Source organism: Pristiophorus japonicus, chromosome 18 (genome assembly GCF_044704955.1).
Source record: "Pristiophorus japonicus isolate sPriJap1 chromosome 18, sPriJap1.hap1, whole genome shotgun sequence".
Lineage (NCBI taxonomy): Eukaryota > Metazoa > Chordata > Chondrichthyes > Pristiophoridae > Pristiophorus > Pristiophorus japonicus.
The window spans coordinates 102,614,931-102,628,338 of record NC_091994.1 but is presented as its reverse complement, the minus strand read 5'-3'; positions in this window follow the sequence as shown (position 1 = coordinate 102,628,338).

Genomic DNA, 13,408 nt, shown 5'->3' with positions numbered 1-13,408 from the left:
AACCTCCTCCAGGTTCTGCAGATGCTCGACTGTGTTCCAACCTGTGACCAAGATGTCGTCCTGGAAGACCACAGTGTGCGGGACTGACTTCAGTAAGCGTTCCATGTTTCTCTGGAATATCGCCGCCGCCGATTGGATTCCAAACGGGCATCTGTTATAAACAAAAAGACCTTTGTGCGTGTTGATGCAGGTGAGGGTCTTTGATGATTCCTCCAGCTCCTGCGTCATGTAGGCTGAAGTCAAATCGAGCTTCGTGAACGTCTTCCCTCCTGCCAGCGTTGCAAAGAGGTCATTGGCCTTTGGTAGTGAGTATTGGTCCTGCAGGGAGAAACTCTTGATAGTTACTTTTTAATCGCCACAGATTCTGATGGTTGGGATGATAGGACTGGCCCACTCATTGAACTCGATTGGGGAAATGATTTCCTCTCTTTGCAGCCAGTCTAGCTTGATCTGTACCCTTTCTATCATCATGTACGGTACTGCTCTCGCCTTGTGATGGATGGGTCATGCCCAGGGAATTAAGTGGATCTGCACTTTTGCTCCTTGGAATTTCCTGATGCCTGGTTCGAACAGCGAAGGAAATTTGTTTCAGACCTGGGCACACGAAGTGTCATCAGCGGGCGATAGCGCTCGGACGTCGTCCCAGTTCCAGCGTATCTTTCCCAGCCAGCTTCCGCCGAGCAGCGTGGGACCATCGCCCGGTACCACTCAGAGTGGTAGCTTGTGTACCGCTCCATCGTAGGAGACCTTTACGGTAGCACTGTCGATTACAGGAATCAGTTCTTTTGTGTAAGTTCTTAGTTTCGTGCGAACTGGAGTTAAGACTGGCCTTGAGGCCTTATTGCACCACAACCTTTTGAAAGTCTTTTTGCCCATGATGGGCTGGCTTGCACCCGTGTCCAGCTCCATTGAACCGGGAGTCCATTTAGTTCAACATTCAGTATTACCGGGGGACAATTTGTGGTGAATTTGTGCATCCCATGGACCTCTGCCTCCTCAGTCTGTGGCTCTGGTTCGTCGTGATCCTCTGTGGATCTGTCTTCCTCTGCAACATGGTGGTTTGCAGGTTTAACAGGCTTTGCAACTCGCCTGCACACCCGTTGGAGGTGTCCCATTGTTCCACAGCCCTTGCAAACGTACTCTTTGAATCGGCATGAATGGAAACAATGATCACCCCCGCAGCGCCAACAAGGTATTAATGGCCTTGCATTCATCACCCTTGATGGTGGATTCTGAGACATCTGCGGATGTGTAGCTGCAGGTAAGTGTGACCTGCCCTGTACGTTACGATTCGAAAACAGCATCACTTTGTTTACAGTACTTGGAGCAGCACTTGTGTGCTGAGAGATTTGCTTCGTATTGTCACTGGTGGCAATGAATGCCTGGTCTATCGCTATGGCCTTACTCAAGGTTGGGGTCTCTACAGTCAAAAGTTTGCGAAGTATGGTTTCGTGGCCAATGTCAAGTACGAAAAAGTCTCTGAGCATGTGCTCCAAATGTCCTTCAAATTCGCAATGTCCTGCGAGGCGTCTTAGCTCGGCGACATAACTCACCACTTCCTGGCCTTCAGACCTTTTGTAGGTGTAGAACCGGTACCTCGCCATCAGAACACTTTCCTTCGGGTTCAAATGCTCTCGGACCAGTGTGCACAAATCATCGTATGATTTCTCCGTGGGTTTCGCTGGAGTGAGCAGATTCTTCATGAGGTCATACGTTGGTGCCCCACAGACGGTGAGGAGGATCGCCCTTCGTTTGGCAGTGCTCTCTTCCCCATCTAACTCGTTGGCCACGAAGTATTGGTCGAGTCGCTCCACAAAAGTTTCCCAATCATCTCCCTCCGAGAATTTCTCCAGGATGCCCACTATTCTCTGCATCTTTGGGTTCGCTATCTGTATCTCGTCGCCAGTTGTTGTGTATGGAGAAAGAGTCAGACTGAACACTGTGAGCTCAAAGTAAAGTGTGACCGTAGTCTTTTATTGCAGGTCTCCAGAGTGCCTCTCCAGCCTGTGAAGCCTCCTTAAATACCCGTGCTCCCAAGGGATTATGGGATCCCTTGGGACTCCAGTGGATGAGCCCTCTGGTGGCTGTACAGAGCAAATACAAGTTTACATATATAACAGTTATCTCGGCAAACATGGCTGCCAATACAGAGGAATATTGCCTAGGACAGAAGGAGAATTCTCTGCTCTTATTCAATTACTGCCATGAAATCTTCCAGATTCAATTTAACAAGTGGATGAGACTTCGGTTCAACATCTCATTCAAAGGACAACTCCTCTGACAGTGCAATACTTCCTCAGCACTGCATTGGAGTGTCAGCCTAAATTATAGTTATGTGCACTTCTGAAATACCAGTGTGGTGTTTGACTCTTCTGACCCAGAGTGAGATTGCAACCAATTGAGCCAAGTTAACGTACAATACACAACAGTCAAGGGTTTTCTTAGCTTCTTGGTGGGACTTAACTGCATTTTTTAGACTTGTTTAGACATGCTTGCTAGCCTTTTCTATTCAAACAAACTCCCTCAACGGCTCAGTTGATAAATAGAAAAGCGTAGAACTGCCTGTTCAATCATGAAAGTCCTAAGTTCAAGCTGGGTCTGTGCTGAATTAGCTGAGGTCCATTGAGATGGCAACAGGGTTGCTACAATTGGTCTTAGTACTCTTGGGTTAGGGAGTGGGAACAAATCGCCCTGATCACTATCCAATGTGTGGGGATTAGCCGAGGAAAGCATAACGTGGTTACCTTGCAATTATATAGAGACTTTCACGATCTCAGGGCTACCCAAAGCGCTTTTCAGCCAATGAAGTACTCAGCTGAGTTGGCCACTTTAGTGAAGTACTGCGGGGTACCGAGAGTCGGTGCCTCAGGGGCAGGGAGAGAAAATTGGAATGGGACCCAACTCCTCAAAGGAGCAGATGATGATGCAATAAAAGGGGTGATCGGAAAGATCAGCAAGGGAATATCATGGGGTTAAGGCTTGAATTATCTTAAAGTGACGAGGTTCTTTCTGAGTTCTCTGGTTATAAATCTTATGCACAATACATGAAATAGAACCTTAACTCAAGGAACAACTGTCACACCTAAAGAAAAGTCATCTAAACTCCACATGGTAGTAATAGATGGCTGTGTGAACTGAATTGGGATCCACTCAAGCACGCACCTCTCTGGGATTAACAACCTCTTCTCTCACACATTAGGTTTTAGACTGCGAGGTCTACTAGTTTGTGTACATCTTCACCTCCTAATGAAAGCACTGTGCAAGGGGAAGAGCTGGAATGGTCACTAGAATTGCAGGAGTACAAATCATGTTGCTGTTGCCATAGTCATGGGGTCTGCCTGGCTTCATTCTGAATGAGGGAGTGGAATCACTCAGGAAAATGAAAATAATGACAGGACATAACTCTTTATTGGGAGGGAGGAGTTTTTGAGACTGTGCTGTGAATGGGTAGGATGGGTGATGATTTATCATTTTGAAAGTCTCCTTGCATTTTCTGGTTCCAAAACCAATTGATCCCTGTGTGACCCTGTGGATGATGTGGAGGGTTCAAGCGATTTGTAAACCGTTATTTCCAGCTTGCATTCCAGAACGTCCTTCTGATGACGCAGCCTCTTTAAGATCCTAGTAGACTGCAGCTGGCGTGAAATGTCTGGGGAAGACTTGGGATTCCTCCCCCTTTATTCACAGTGAGATCTTTAATTCCCTTCTGCTTCAGTGACACAAAACAGATGTTGCAACAACAAAGCACATTCAGATCACTCAAATTGTGGATGAAACAAAGCAATAATTAAAAGATTGCTTTCTCCTGCATTCTCATTGTGTTGAAATCAGGACTGATCGCATCATCTCCCCAGCACTAAAAATCAATCCCTCTCATTATTTGGAAGGCTACGGACCAGGAGCTGGTAAATGGGATTAGGCTGGAAACCATCTTTTTCGGCTCGCACAGACACGATGGGCCGAATGGCCTCCTGTGCCATAACCTTCTATGATTCTATGGGCTAGAATTTCCATTGCTTCGCTGCCCAGCTTCTCGGCAGTATTGTTCGTTTTAGGCGATAACCGGGTCGGCAAAAAGTTCCACAGCTGAGTTCCATGGCGGTTTCGAAGTACCGCTGGGGAGCGAAGTGTCAGTGTGCACCATCCACAGACTGCCATCGCCCGATTTTTGGCTCAGCGGTGACCTGCAGGTAAGTTGGAAAAAAAAAACGCCCACGAGAAGCAGCGGAGCTGGGCAGTGCTGGGCGATAGGTAAGTAGCCCTGCCAAAAAAGGTAAGTAAATGGGTTTTTACTAATTATTTAAAAATTCTCGTGGAATGATTTAAGTGAAAAGGGTCCTGAGAATGTTTTTCTGATTTTTTTTATTTTACTTTTTTTTGAAAAAATATTTTTTGTGTTTTTCGCCTCCTAGGCCTAACCCGCAGCTTCGTTGTAAATTTTAGTAATGTTCGCCCATTTTTTTTTTAAGAACCGCCCAATCGGCCCAAGATTCCATTTTTTCGCCAAGAATCGGGGTGTAAGGACCATTTATTTTCGCTGGCCGGATTTTTTTCTTTCTTTAATGAAATTTTCCGCCAGCGATAATTTGGGAATCTTAGCGGTATTTTGGGCGGGAATCCGGCGCTGGGGGATTGCTTGGAAATTCTAGCCTTATGATTCTTTATCCAAGACCAGAATGTTGCTTCAACATTTCTCATTTCCAACCTCCAACCTTTCTATCACACCTTTTCTTGATTTGCTGCGATAAAGTGAGCATTGTTGGGCCGGAGGTTTTTTCTCATTTTTGTTCACATGTTTGTATATCTTTCTCGATCACACCTTTCTCATCTCAAGATTTTACAAAGTTCTTCTCGCCAGTATCCCTGGTTTCGCCTTACATACACTCAAGCCATCCAGAACTCTACTGCCCATTCGCTATCCCGTATAGTTCCAGGATGCCTCTGACCCCTGACCTTGCCAACCTCCGTCAGTTCCATGCCCCTCAGTCCATCAGCTTTACAAATATTGCTCTCATTTTCAAAGCCCTCCTTGGCCTTTGCTCCATGCTGACTCTGCAATCTTCTCCAGCTTGTACCATATGCTCTTCCGAATGTGTTATAGAAACATTGAAAATAGGTGCAGGAGTAGACCATTCGGCCCTTCGAGCCTGCACCGCCATTCAATAAGATCATGGCTGATCATTCCCTCAGTACCCCTTTCCTGTTTTCTCTCCATATCCCTTGATCCCTTTAGCCGTAAGGGCCATATCTAACTCCCTCTTGAATATATCCAATGAACTGGCATCAACAACGCTCTGCGGTAGGGAATTCCACTGGTTAACAACTCTCTGAGTGAAGAAGTTTCTCCTCATCTCAATCCTAAATGGCCTACCCCTTATCCTAAGACTGTGTCCCCTGGTTCTGGACTTCCCCAACATTGGGAACATTCTTCCTGCATCTAACCTGTCCAGTCCCGTCAGAATATTTTTGTTTCTATGAGATCCCCTCTCATCCTTCTATACTCCAGTGTATAAAGGCCCAGTTGATCCAGTCTCTCCTCATATGTCAGACCAGCCATCCCGGGAATCAGTCTGGTAAACCTTCGCTGCACTCCCTCAATAGCAAGAACGTCCTTCCTCAGATTAGGAGACCAAAACTGAACACAATATTCCAGGTGAGGCCTCACCAAGGCCCTGTACAACTGCAGTAAGACCTCCCTGCTCCTATACTCAAATTCTCTCGCTATGACGGCCAACATGCTATTTGCCTTCTTCACCGCCTGCTGTACCTGCATTCCAACTTTCAATGACTGATGTACCATGACATCCAGGTCTCGTTGCACCTCTCTTTTTCCTAACCTGTCACCATTCAGATAATATTCTGCCTTCCTGCTTTTGCCACCAAAGTGGATAACCTCACATTTATCTACATTATACTGCATCTGCCATGCATTTGCCCACTTACCTAACCTGTCCAAGTCACTCTGCAGCCTCTTAGCATCCTCCTCACAGCTCACACTAACACCCAGCTTAGTGTTATCTGCAAACTTGGAGATATTACATTCAATTCCTTCATCTAAATCATTAATGTATTTTGTAAAGAGCTGGGGTCCCAGCACTGAACCTTACGGTACCCCATTAGTCACTGCCTGCCATTCTGAAAAGGACCCGTTTATTCCTACTCTTTGCTTCCTATCTGCCAACCAGTTCTCTATGAACATCAATACATTACCCCAATACCATGTGCTTTAATTTTGCACACTAATCTCTTGTATGGGACCTTGTCAAAAGCCTTTTGAAAGTCCAAATACACCACATCCACTGGTTCTCCCTTGTCCACTCTACTAGTTACATCCTCAAAAAATTCTAGAAGATTTGTCAAGCATGATTTCCCTTTCATTAATCCATGCTGACTTGGACCAATCCTGTCACTGCTTTCCAAATGCGTTGCTATTACATCTTTAATAATTGATTCCAACATTTTCCCCACTACCGATGTCAGGCTAACCGGTCTATAATTTCCTGTTTTCTCTCTCCCTCCTTTTTTAAAAAGTGGGGTTACATTAGCTACCCTCCAATCCATAGGAACTGAACCAGAGTCTATAGAATGTTGGAAAATGACCAGCAATGCATCTACTATTTCTAGGGGACTTCCTTAAGTACTCTGGGATGCAGACTATCAGGCCCTGGGGATTTATCGGCCTTCAGTCCCATCAATTTCTCTAACACAATTTCCTGACTAATGAGGATTTCCTTCAGTTCCTCCTTCTCGCTAGACCCTCGGCCCCCTAGTATTTCCAGAAGGTTATTTGTGTCTTCCTTAGTGAAGACAGAACCAAAGTATTTGTTCAATTGGTCTGCCATTTCTTTGTTCCACATTATAAATTCACCTGATTCTGACTGCAAGGGACCTACATTTGTCTTCACTAATCTTTTTCTCTTCACATATCTATAGAAGCTATTGCAGTCAATTTTTATGTTCCCTGCAAGCTTACTCTCACACTCTATTTTCCCCCTCCTAATTAAACCCTTTGTCCTCCTCTGCTGAATTCTAAATTTCTCCCAGTCCTCAGGTTTGCTGCTTTTTCTGGCCAATTTATATGCCTCTTCCTTGGATTTAACACTATCCCTAATTTCCCTTATTAGCCACGGTTGAGCCACCTTCCCCGTTTTATTTTTACACCAGACAGGGATGTACAATTGTTGAAGTTCATCCATGTGATTTTTAAATGTCTGCCTTGCCTATCCACCGTCAACTCTTTAAGTATCATTCGCCAGTCTATCCTAGCCAATTCACGTCTCATACCATCGAAGTTACCTTTCTTTAAGTTCAGGACTCTAGTCTCTGAATTAACTGTGTCACTCTCCATCTTAATGAAGAATTCTACTATATTATGATCACTCTTCCCCAAGGGGCTTCGCACAACAAGATTGCTAATTAATCCTCTCTCATTACACAACACTCAGTCTAGGATGGCCAGCTCTCTAGTTGGTTCCTCGACAAATTTGAGCAAGCCTTTTCCAATATATAACTCAATTCTGGATAAAGTTTACAGAGGGCAGGTTGGCTCATGCATGCATTCTACATGCATTTTAGTCTTCCTCCTGCAGTGTTTAATGCAAGTCTCTGACCATGATGAAGACAGGCAACTTGGATGAGAATCCTGCAGAGCAGCTGTTGCCCAGGGAACCATTCCCCGAGCATCAATCACATCAAAACAATTTTAAATATTGTTTGAATAAATCAAATTCACCCAACAGTCTGCGACAATGTGTCATGTTTCAAATTATTAATGTGGGCTATGTTAAATTGTCATGAATTTAACTGGAAGAATCTGTGCCAAATTTGGCACATGAAGTTAATGGTCCACTTGTTCTACCTACACTGAGGAACCCTGATAATTATATTATCTTCACTTGGTGATGGAAAAATATTGATCTTCAGTGAGGATATGTGATTAAGGTAGAAAGGGCAAAATGAATGGTGAACCAGGCTGTTTCCAAAGGATGGGAATCTTTTAAGGGATTCAGTCTTATTGAACTGATAGTAAATAAAAGCTGCATTGTAGATTTTAGCCCTATAGAATTGAATATATATATTAAATATAGCATAAAACACAAGCACATAAAATGTGGGAGGACCAATATTTCTAATCCAGTTCCCTTCATTGCTCTTAGTATAGCAATTTACGGAAGCTGGGAGGGAACTGCAGAGCAAGCTGTTTCATTTTTATGATTCATAAGATGGTACAAACTAAACAATATTAATGCCATCCTGGAGTAAAGGTCACTGCTTGAAAAGGATGGTTCAGGAAGTCTTTCGAATAAATCGCTGGTACTGGATTTCTTCAGAATGAAATGATGGTTTCTGCCACTTATTCTCCGTAGCGTCTCCTGATCGCAGGATGTTTCCCAGGCCTGTATAAATGACTAGATGTGTCTTGGCCGTGGTCGTGGGTAGAATGACGTCAAACAACTTAAAGGGATTTCCTGAGAAATGTTTAAATGCAACAATTAGTAAGCTTGTTGTGTATTTTGCTCATGATTTGAATATTTTGCTTGAAAAACAAAAACAAAAATTCAGATTAATGCAGATATAAACAATATTCTTCTATCCATCTGGTCATCTATGTATTAATTTATCTATATCAATTTCTGTATTCATTTATTGATTAATGAGTCTATGGCCCCGAACTTGGTGGACTCACCGTCCGCTGCTGTCGACTGCCGACGAGTTTTCTGGGCGGTCTCCCCTTGGTGCCAGTTTGGTGGAGGCCTCCCACCGGTGGGGAGGGAAGACCGTTGGGAAGCGCCCACTGACGTCCGCTAGTGCGCAACTCACGTAAGTGACCTCCCGCCCGCCGAGCTGCCAGTTTGATCCGGGCGGGAGTCAGCAGCGGCAAGGGGAAGGACCACCGCGTGGAGTCAGGTCTAACCTCAATGGTAAGTATGAAGATCTGCAAAAAAAGGTTAGTAAACTTATTTTCTTTATTTTTTATACAGCGATTCAGGTGGATGGGGGTCCCCTGAAGGATTTCCAGTGTTTTGTTTGGTGTACATTTTTATTTTTATGTGTTGCCCCCTCCCTGGACCCGACTCAATCCTCGGCGGTACTTTGCCGAGGATCGCATTTGTCGCCGAGATTTGGAGCTCCCGACCACTGCTGCCCAGATTCATGGCATAAGTCATTTTCTTTGCCACCGGGCAGTCTTTCCAGGACTTTTTATTGAAACTCCAGCCCAAAATACCATCAGGTCTCTCAGCGGTCCTTTGGGTGGCACTTGGGCAGAACTTAGCTTCCACCAAGTTCATGCCCTATAAATCTGTCTATCTGACTATTTATATATTAATCTATTTGCCTATGATTCTCTTTTTCTTTCCGTACGTCCGTCCGTCCATCCGTCCATCCGTCCATCCATCCATCCGTCCATCCATCCATCCATACATCCATCCATCCATCCATCCATCCATCCATACATACATACATACATCCATCCATACATACATACATACATACTAGGAACAGGAGTAGGCCATACGCCCCTCGAGCCTGCTCCGTCATTCAATAAGATCCTGGCTGTTCTGATCATGGACTCAGCTCCACTTCCCCGCCCGCTATCTATCTATCTCTATCTCTATCTCTATCTCTATCTATCTCCTCTAAAAGATATGGCAGTACCGCCCGGCGGCAAAATAATGACTTACGCCGTCAATTCAGGTGGCAGCGGGCGGGAGCTCCCAATCTCGGCGACAAAAGTGATCCTCGCCAAAGTGCCGCCAATGATTGAGTCAGGCCCAGGGACGGGGGAACATTTAAAAATAAAATGTTTTAGAAAAAATAAGAAAAACCTCTGGAACACCTTCAGGGGACCTCATACTCATAAATCGCTGGAAAAAAAACATTTAAAAGAAGTTCACTGACCTTTTTTTGCAAGTCTTCTTACTTAGCATTGGGGCTAAACCTGCCTCCACGCAGTGGTCCTTCCTCCTGCTGCCGCCGACTCCTGCCCGCACCAATATGGCAGCTCGGCGGGCGGGAGGTCACTTACGCGACTTGCTCGTCAGCGGGTGGTTCCCAGTGGTACTCCCCTCTCGCTGGCGGGAGACCTCCACGAAAATGGCACCGAGGGGAGACCACCCAGAAAACTTGGCGGCAGCTGGCGGCAGTGGACAGTAAGCCCACCAAGTTCGGGGCCTATGTATCCATCTATTAATGTATGTCTATATATGTATATAGCTATCTATTAATTTATTTGTCTATTCATTTATCGATCCATTTCCCTGGGTCGCTGCACTTTTCTTTATTTCTCTCCAGCTCTCTGTTGTATTCAGTGTCTTTGTTTAGCTATATATCTATCTCTCCAGCTCATTAATTTCCCAGCTCTCTGGTGCTGCCTTTCTTCCTATGAAAAGCTAGGCAAGAATTATGAGATGGTACATTTGACTGGTTTCACGCACCCACAAGAAGACGGAAAATAAATGGGTCTTGTAAATAATATTTCCTTACCTGGCAGAATTGGGAAATTATATTTGCGAAACGATGTGATGGTGAGTTTAGTGAAGCGCCTTTTTATGGCATTATCTTACCTAAGCATTATCTATTCATCAGTGAAGCAGCAAAATATATTTAGAACAGAAATGCATGTCTTCGGTTAATGTCAAGTGGAAAGTGCAGTAAGAGTTGAGCCCAGAAGTTACTGTCACTGTAATACACCCATATGACATTGCTCTGTCCACTATTTAAGGTGACAACAAATTTCAAAGATCGCTCCAAGAATAAAAGGGGCTCGTTCATGGTTTTGATACTCCTGGGTTAAGGAGAAAAAAGCTTTTGTTACCTCTAGATTGACTATTCTAACACATTCCTGGCCGGCCACCCACGTTCTACCCTACGTAAACTTGAGGTCATCCAAAACTTGGCTGCCCGTGTTTTAACTTGCACCAAGTCCCATTAACCCATCACCCCTACTTTGATGTACAAATTGCTGATCTACATTGGCTCCTAGTTAAGCAACGCCTCGATTTCAAAATTATCATCCTTGTTTTCAAATCCCTCCGTGGCCTCATCCCTCCCTATCTCTCTAACCTCCTCCAACCCCACAGTTCCACCACCCACCCCCCGCCCCGAGATATCTACGCTCCTCTAATTCTGCCCTCTTGAGCATCCTGGTTTATAATCCCTCAACCATTGGTGGCCGTGCCTTCAGTTGCCGAGGCCCTAAGCTCTGGAATTCTCTGCCTAAACCTCTCTGACCAAGCTTTTGGTCACCTGCCCTAATTTCTCCTTATGTGGCTCAGTGTCAAATTTTTTGTCTTATAATATCTTGTGAAGCGCCTTGGGACATTTTACTATGTTAAAGGTGCTATGTAAATAGAAGTTGTTGTTGTTATCAGGCAGGTTTCCCGCTACTCATGAGATGTCATCGACCTGAAACTTTAACTCTCTTTCTCGCTCCAAAAATGCTGCAGAGTGTTTCCAGCAGTTTCTGTTTTAGTTTCGCGTTTCCAACATCCGTAGTATTTTGCTTTTGCTTGAGGGTTTGCACTGCTGATTGCTATCCAGCGACCCCTATTGGGAAGTGCACACGTGAGGCTATTGGCTGGCTTGTCCTCCGCAATTGAATAGCTCAATGTCGAACCTCACATATGAACCATAGCCCCTCGAGAGGGTATCTGTGTAACTGTGCCCCAGTGACAGCTTGGCACTTTCAGGACACGGGTATAAATTGGGGGAGAAATGGATTCTGCTCACCGCTGATCTTCCAGTTGTTATGAAATTCTTTTGAAGTCAATCTTTGCCTGTACAGATTTAAGAGTAAATTTCCAGAGTCTCTGCATGTGGTGAAGCAGCTTGCGCTGACTTGGACATATATTGGACATATATTCCTTCATTGTCGCTGGGTCCCAGTCAGGATGGTATATGATTTGGAGGGATGGGCAATAAATGCTGGTCTTGCCAGCGACGTAACATCAGCATGAGCAATCACAGGCTCACAGCCCATTGACTTCAATGGATGGAAAATTCGAGGCTGTGGGTCTGGTTCATTAAAAATCTAATAACTGCAAACTTGGGTGCTACCATAAGGTAGGACAGTCTCTTAACTCTGTCCCAGCATTTGATAAGAAGAAAGACAGAAAAGAGAATGTTTCTGAGTGTAAGTCTGAGGATGCCCACACCTATTGCGTTCAGCTCTGGCCACTGAGGCATTAGGGAAACATTCAAACCATGAAGGTAAAACAGAGAAGGGCCAGGAGGCTGGCCCTTGCCATTAAAAAGGATTGCATTACGAGGAGACTGAAGAAACTGGGGCTGGCTAGCCTTGAAAGGAGTTGACTGAGAGAGGATCTTTGAGAAATATAAAAGATATTTAACAGTATTGATATGTTAGATCTGGGGTACTGCTTCAAGGTAAGTACAGACAATAGAGGGTGGAGGTTCCACGTAACATCAGCAGAAGGTCGGCGGTAACCCTGGAGAAGCGGCCATTTCTCCCACAGATACAGCGGGAGAACGGAGTTACGCCCAGATGTTCCAGATGTGCAATAAAAGAACATAGGTTAAAACTGGTCAAAGGATAATTTAGGACAGATACCAGGAAGAACTTCTTCATGCAAAGATTGATCAGCACTTGGAATCATCTTTTGGGTAGGGTACTGGAGACAAACACCTGAGGCTAATTCATTCAAGAGACAAGAATGAATGCTTTTGTGTATTCACGGTTGATTTTCAAAAATTAATTCTCGGGATGTGGCATTTATTGCCCATCCCTAATTGCCCTTGAGAAGGTGCTGGTGAGACTTCTTGAACCGCTGCAGTCCGTGTGGTGAATGGACTCCCACAGTGCTGTTAGCTAGGGATTTCCAGGATTTTGACCCATCCAGTGACCATTTTGACAATGAAGGAACAATGATATATGTCCCAGTCAGGATGGTATATGATTTGGAGGGAAACATGGAGGTGGTGGTGTTCATCTGCTGCCCTTGCCCTTCTAGGTTATAGAGGCCACAGGTTTGTCGAAGAAGCAAAGATGAGCTAAAAGGGACCAAATGGTCTCCCCTATCTGTGTCTATCTTGTGATCTTATAAAGTATCCTGATGCTAAGACAGAATCTGCTGAACATCCAGGGTTTCGAACACAATCTGTGACATCAGGCATTTAAGTAGAACTAGTATCAGGTTTTAAGTTTGATCAGACTAGACAGCTTTAACGAATCAAGTTAGTGCAGCCCCAATGGGGCTTCAATATAATAATGATATGAACAATAGCAGTATTGATCAAGGGCTAAATCTAATTAAAATATTACATTAATAAATTAGTATTCTATTGATCTTGGTCAAAGATGAATTCATCATAGGTCACACCTAACCATGCACCACATGCTCCAGAGATCAGACAGCCAATTGCCCAAACACTGCATTTCTAGCTCTAG